We start from the raw sequence: 6,001 nt of genomic DNA, 5'->3' as shown, positions 1-6,001 counted from the left end.
GTTCACCATTACTCATTATCAGGGAAATTCAAATCAAAATAGTAATGAGAAATTTTACACCAGCAAGAACGCAGAAGATAACCAGTGTTGTTGGGGCTTTGGTATAAAGATAACTATTATCCACTGCTGGTGGGAATGTTGTTTCATCCCCTATGAAAAACAATATGACGATTTATCAAAAATCTAAGAGAAAAGGATGCATATAACCCGGGAATCCCACTTCTTGGCATCTACCTCCCAATTATAAAATCAGTAATTGAAAAATATGTATGAATATTTCTGATCATTGCAATACTTAGGATAACAGCTTATCATGCTATGCAAAGCTAGAGGAAGAAGGACAAATAATAGGTGTTCTCACGTATCTGTGATATACAGTAATAGACAAGGGAAATGTAAGTCTGAAACAATGATTACCCCATGGCCTTGGATTACAGAAATGAGAACTGCAAAGAAAGAGGGAAATGTCAGGAAGAAATGAGGAAGTGGATTGGTGATAACTTAACAGTAACGGTAGATATTTCTATGAGGTAGGGGGGAGGTAACTATGTACTTCAAAACCATAAGAATCAACTCTTTTTAAAAAGTAAAGTGTGACCCAAACTATAGCAAGCAAATTAAAAGCCAAAAGAAGGATAGAGAAAGAAAAGGAAAGGTGAACTGGATATCTCAGTGGACTGATCTAGCCAGGATTGTACATGTGTTTGAGGTTTAATATGGAGATATTCTTGGAGCTGGGAGATAGTGCCAAGCATGTACCCAACCTGGGTTTGAATCTCGGCACTATGTGGTTCCTGAGTAATGCCAGGTGCATTGCTGGAGGCCTCCAGTCCTGCTTCAGAAGCCAGGATGTTACCCCAGAGTATTCCCAGTAATACAAGATCCTAGCAGTTTGATATCCTTGGATCCCTGTATTGAACTTTTAGCCCAGTTATCAAGAATCACCAGTGGGGCACTAGATTTCCTGAGTACCACTTGGGAAGCCTAAAAAATAAACTTGGATACATTTTTCATGAAAGGTAAATTTATTGATTCTGCTAACTTCTATCATGGCTCCAGATAGTGTTTGCTGAGTGCTGGCAATCTGCATCCTGCCAACTTCAGTGAAACTTACCTGCCCAAAAGTCAGACCAAGTATATAGCATCTGGAGGCTCTTGGGACAGGGACAGTTCACTCCCTTTCTTCCTCCATTCTCACTTCCTCCCTAATTCCCTCCCAACCTCCACCCCCACCAAATTTTGGATAAATTATTGTGATTTCCTGTCTAGAGGGGAAAAAAGGGAAAATTGGACAAGCTGGTATGCACTGTTCCACTGCCTTGGAAATTTTGCTTTGGGATGGTATTAAAGCTTTCTCAATTGTAAAATGAAAATTTGGTAAGGATTTGATGTAACAATCTTTGTGGTAAACTTTGTGGTAAAGCCTACTTTTAACATCATTCTGTACTGTGAACTACAGGTCCTGGGTCCATCAGGTCAATTCTTCATCATCTACTAACTTTGAAGGGTACTTGGGAGTTTGGGTATATTTCATATTGCCCTCTTCAATAAGCACTTAATGTCCCTCCATATAGTGCTATCTTTTAATATATATTTTAACTGGGAATTTTTGATAAGAGTTATAGCTTAAACTAAATGCTAGTATTTGAGTTAATAAAAACTCTTCAAAAATACATTGTAAATTTAATAAGAAATTTGATAGTTATATATAAAGACCCAGAAAAATGATTGTATTTAAAACCTAATCATTTGTTTTATTTTTGGGAATCTTTTCTAAAGAAATGACTCAGAATTCAGAGGTAAATACAAATACTAACATAGCAAACACAGTACTAAAGTACTTTTTAAATGAATTCTACCTAAATATTGACTCATAGATTTGTGATATATTCATATTGGATTGCATAATCAGTAGAATCTTAGCAACTCAACGTTGAAGCTCATTGGAAAGGACTATTCTTCAGTAGTATAAACCTGGTAGGAAGGTGTGAAAGAACAATCTTAATGGACTCTTTCTAATACAGCATCATTTCAAAAGGGGTTATTTTCAAAACTGCTAGGCAGTTTTACTCCACAAACATGCTGCCCTTTTGAACCTCAGGCTTCCTGATAAATTAGATTAGAAGAGCATAATGATTAGAATTGAAAGCTACAAATTTTGATCTTGGTTAATTTGCATGTGATTTAATTTTATTTTTACAGAAATTCTGTGTGGCCTATTTTGGCCTTTTCGGGGGGAGCATAATTGTGGGAGGGGATGTCACATCTAGTGTTACTCAGGGCTTAATCCTGACTCTGCACTTAGGGATCACTCCTGGCAGGACTTGAGGATGCCAGGAATCAAACCTGGTTTGGCTGCATGCAAGGCAAGAGCCCTACCTACTCTACTATCACTCTGGCTTGCCCATAAGTCCTTTTTTTCCCCTTTTCTTTCCTTACTTTGATGAGTATCAAACTTGGAACCTCATACACTCACACATTCAAAAGAAGTGTTCAACCATAGAGCCTCATGCCTGGCCCTTTATGAGGTATAATGACTCCATTGTAATAATTGAAAAGCTGAGTTTTAAAGGTCTGAATACATTTGAATTTTCTTACTTCAAAGTCCATCATGAGATTGTCCTGAAAATTCAAGGATACAGTGAATAGGACGTTATGGTAAACTCTATTCATAGAGAATTGTTTTGTTTTGAAACACACCCAGGTTTACTTCTGACTCTGGACTCTGAATCTTACTCTTGGACCTTATTGAGCTCAGGGTGTAAAACCCTGATGGGTTACATTCAAAGCAAGCACCTGTCCTTATGTACTATCTTTCTGGCCCAACAATTGTTATTTTCATAGATTACTATGCATCCAACAGTGCCAAATCCAATTTTTTAAAAAATATTTTTGATGTAAAGCAGAACTATGAATGCTATGTAGAAAAAATTCCAGAATAATTTAGCCAAAATTTTTGGCCTGCATAACCTTTTAGGAATGAAAACTCCCAGATTCCACTATGTGGCCAGTGACATTAGCTAGCTCTCACTCTGCTCTCTTTTACTGGGAAACAGCAGACTACATGAGACTGAACTCTAATCTGCCTCTTTCCAACAGACTCGTTCAACTTTCGCTCACAAACATACGAATAAAGCCGGGGAAAATTTTTTTTATTAGTGAAACACCATGAGGTACAGTTGTAGGCTTACAAGTTGTTGTACTTGGGTTTCAGTTATAAAATGATCGAGTACCCATCCCACCACCAGTGCCCATTCTCCACCCCCATCAATCCCAGTATCCCTCCCACCACCCATCCCCCATTCCACCCTGCCTCTATGGCAGGGCACTCCCTTTTGTTCTATCTATCCTTTTGGGTGCTGTGGTCTGCAGAAGAGACATTGGGTGGCAATCATGTTCGGTCCATGGACTACTTTCAGCAGGCATCTCCCAGCCTGGGCAGATCTTTCCAGTGCCCTTTATTTGGTGCTCAAGCCGGGGAAATTTTATGTCTTTTTTTTCTAAAAAAAATAAAAGGTTATATAAAATTATGGCAAAAAAAAGTAAAAGTAAAAAATAAAAAATGAACCTGACTTTGTTTTTTTTTAATTATTATTAGTGAAACACCATGAGGTACAGTTGTAGACTTACAGAGTTTTGTGCTTGGGTTTCAGTTATACAATGATCTAGTACCCATCCCTCTACCAGTGACCATTCTCCACCACCACTAATCCCAGTATCCCTCCCACCCCCCTTCACCCCCATCCCACCCATCCCACCCTGCCCTGTGGCAGGGAATTTCCTTTTGTTCTCTCTCTCCTTTTTGGGTGCTGTGGTTTGCAAAAGAGGCATTGAGTGGCAATCATGTTTGGTCTATAGTCTACTTTCAGCATGCATCTCTTATCCTGGCAGGATCCTCCAACACCCTTTATTTGGTGCTCCCTTCTCTATCTGAGCTGCCTTGCTAGGAACCTGAACTTTTAAGTAACACAACTGGAACAACCCACAGTAGTGGCGGCAGCAGTAGCAGGAGAGGGGAAAAAACCCATTTAATTTAGTTGATTTTCTGTGGTTGATGGCTGTTTGCTCAGTTCACGGTGATGGAAGCTGCACATTTTTTTGGAGGAACCGAGAAACTGCTGGAGGTTTGGTTCTCCCAGCAGCAAGCCGACACAAACCAAGGATCTGGGGATCTTTGCACCATTCCAGGATCCGAATGGGACATACGTTTGAAGGATGTACAGTGTTCAATCAGAAGTGTGACTAAAAACTGACAAACAGAAAGCTTTTGTACTCAGTGAGATTAGCATGTTTGTCTCCAAGAGACGTTTCATTTTGAAGACACTGGTACCCCCCTCTTGCTGAAAGCATTGGTTCCCCTGTTGAAACTTGCTAGGGACTACAGTGGGTTTAACTCAATTCAAAGCTTCTTTTATTCTTGTAAGTATTTCACAAAGCCTTCTAAACAAGGGTACCCACACCAGAATTTCCAGGAAGAAATAGAGTTTCTTAATGCAATTTTCCCAAATGGAGCAGCATATTGTATGGGATGCATGAATTCTGACTGTTGGTACTTATATACTTTGGATTTCCCAGAGAGTCAGGTCATCAGTCAGCTAAATCAAACCCTGGAAATTCTGATGAGTGAGCTTGACCCAGCAGTTATGGACCAGTTCTACATGAAAGATGGTGTTACTGCAAAGGATGTCACTGCTGAGACATCAGCAGTGGAATTGTGACCTGATACCAGGTTCTGTCATTGATGCCACGCTGTTCAATTATTGTGGGTATTCAATGAATGGAATGAAATCAAATAGAACTTATTGGACTATTCACATCACTCTAAAACCAAAATTTTCTTATGTTAGCTTTGAAACAAACTTAAGTCAGACCTTCTATGATGACCTGATTAGGAAGGTTGTGGAAGTCTTCAAGCCAGGAAAATTTGTGACCACCCTGTTTGTAAATCAGAGTTGTAAGTGTTGTGCAGTGCTTTCTTTTCCCCAGAAGACTGAAGGTTTTAAAAGTCTAGATTGCCAGAGAGCTATGTTTAATGATTTCAATTTTGTTTTTACCAGTTTCGCTAAAAAGCAGCAACAACAGCAGAGTTGATTAAGTAAAATGAAGACAAAATGCAAAAAGAGAATACACATCGAAGGTTGTAGCTGCTTTTTAGATGTTGATACCGGGGGCCAGGCTTTCCATAATCACCACCTCATACAGAAAGTCCTAAATGTAAAGATAGTGTAATCATTTTGAATTGTGTGCATTATTTTATCAAGGAATTAGATATCTTGCATGAATGCTATCTTCTGTGTTTAGGTATCCTATGCCACTCTTGCTGTAAAATTGAAGTGCATGTAGAAAAAAAAAACTTTTACTATATAAAACATTACAACACTTATGAAAACAATTTAATTTTGTTTATGCACAGTGTAATGTTTCCACAGATATCACCCAAAGTCCCCCACAGACAAGGCTTTAGTCCTCATTAGGTGTTGGTCTCAGCCTAACTGTCTGGGACTGTTCTATTAAATTGCTGCCAGGATTGTTACATCCCGTTACCTCCACTTTCTAAAACATATTCTCTACTAATATTATTGAAATCAATTTCTACTTCATACAGATGTTTTTGCAACAGCAATTAAAAGTTTTCTTCCATGAGTAGAAAAAAAATAAATGAAAACTCCCACTGCATCATTTTAGTGTCTTTTCCTTGCTGAAGTGTTGATCAAAGTAAACACTAATTTTGGTGAAAAAAAAAGGGTTCCTATTGGCTATATGGTCATTTTCTGCAATGTGATCCCCAACAACCCCAAAAACTTATCCTTGGTGACTCCTGCTATAACACTTCAGAAACAGAGAGAAAGTGAGAGAAGTTGAGACTATAAGAGTCTGAATAGAATTTGTAATAAGAAATTATTCCTAATTCATCTTCTGAGGCTCCAGCATAAGAACTATTATTGGATAAAATTAAACTAGGCAAAAAATTAATTAATGTTATTAGTTTGTTACAATCCAA

At 38.3% G+C, this 6,001-nt stretch overlaps 1 pseudogene; it reads left to right on the top strand.

Moving 5' to 3' along the window:
* The first annotated feature begins 4,023 nt into the window (after positions 1-4,023).
* LOC130019726 (S-adenosylmethionine decarboxylase proenzyme 1-like) lies at positions 4,024-5,351 on the top strand (annotated as a pseudogene).
* The last annotated feature ends 650 nt before the right edge of the window (positions 5,352-6,001 follow it).

The sequence above is a fragment of the Sorex fumeus genome, unplaced genomic scaffold, assembly GCF_029834395.1.
Source record: "Sorex fumeus unplaced genomic scaffold, SorFum_2.1 ptg000009l, whole genome shotgun sequence".
Lineage (NCBI taxonomy): Eukaryota > Metazoa > Chordata > Mammalia > Eulipotyphla > Soricidae > Sorex > Sorex fumeus.
This window is presented reverse-complemented; position numbering and strand designations above follow the sequence as displayed.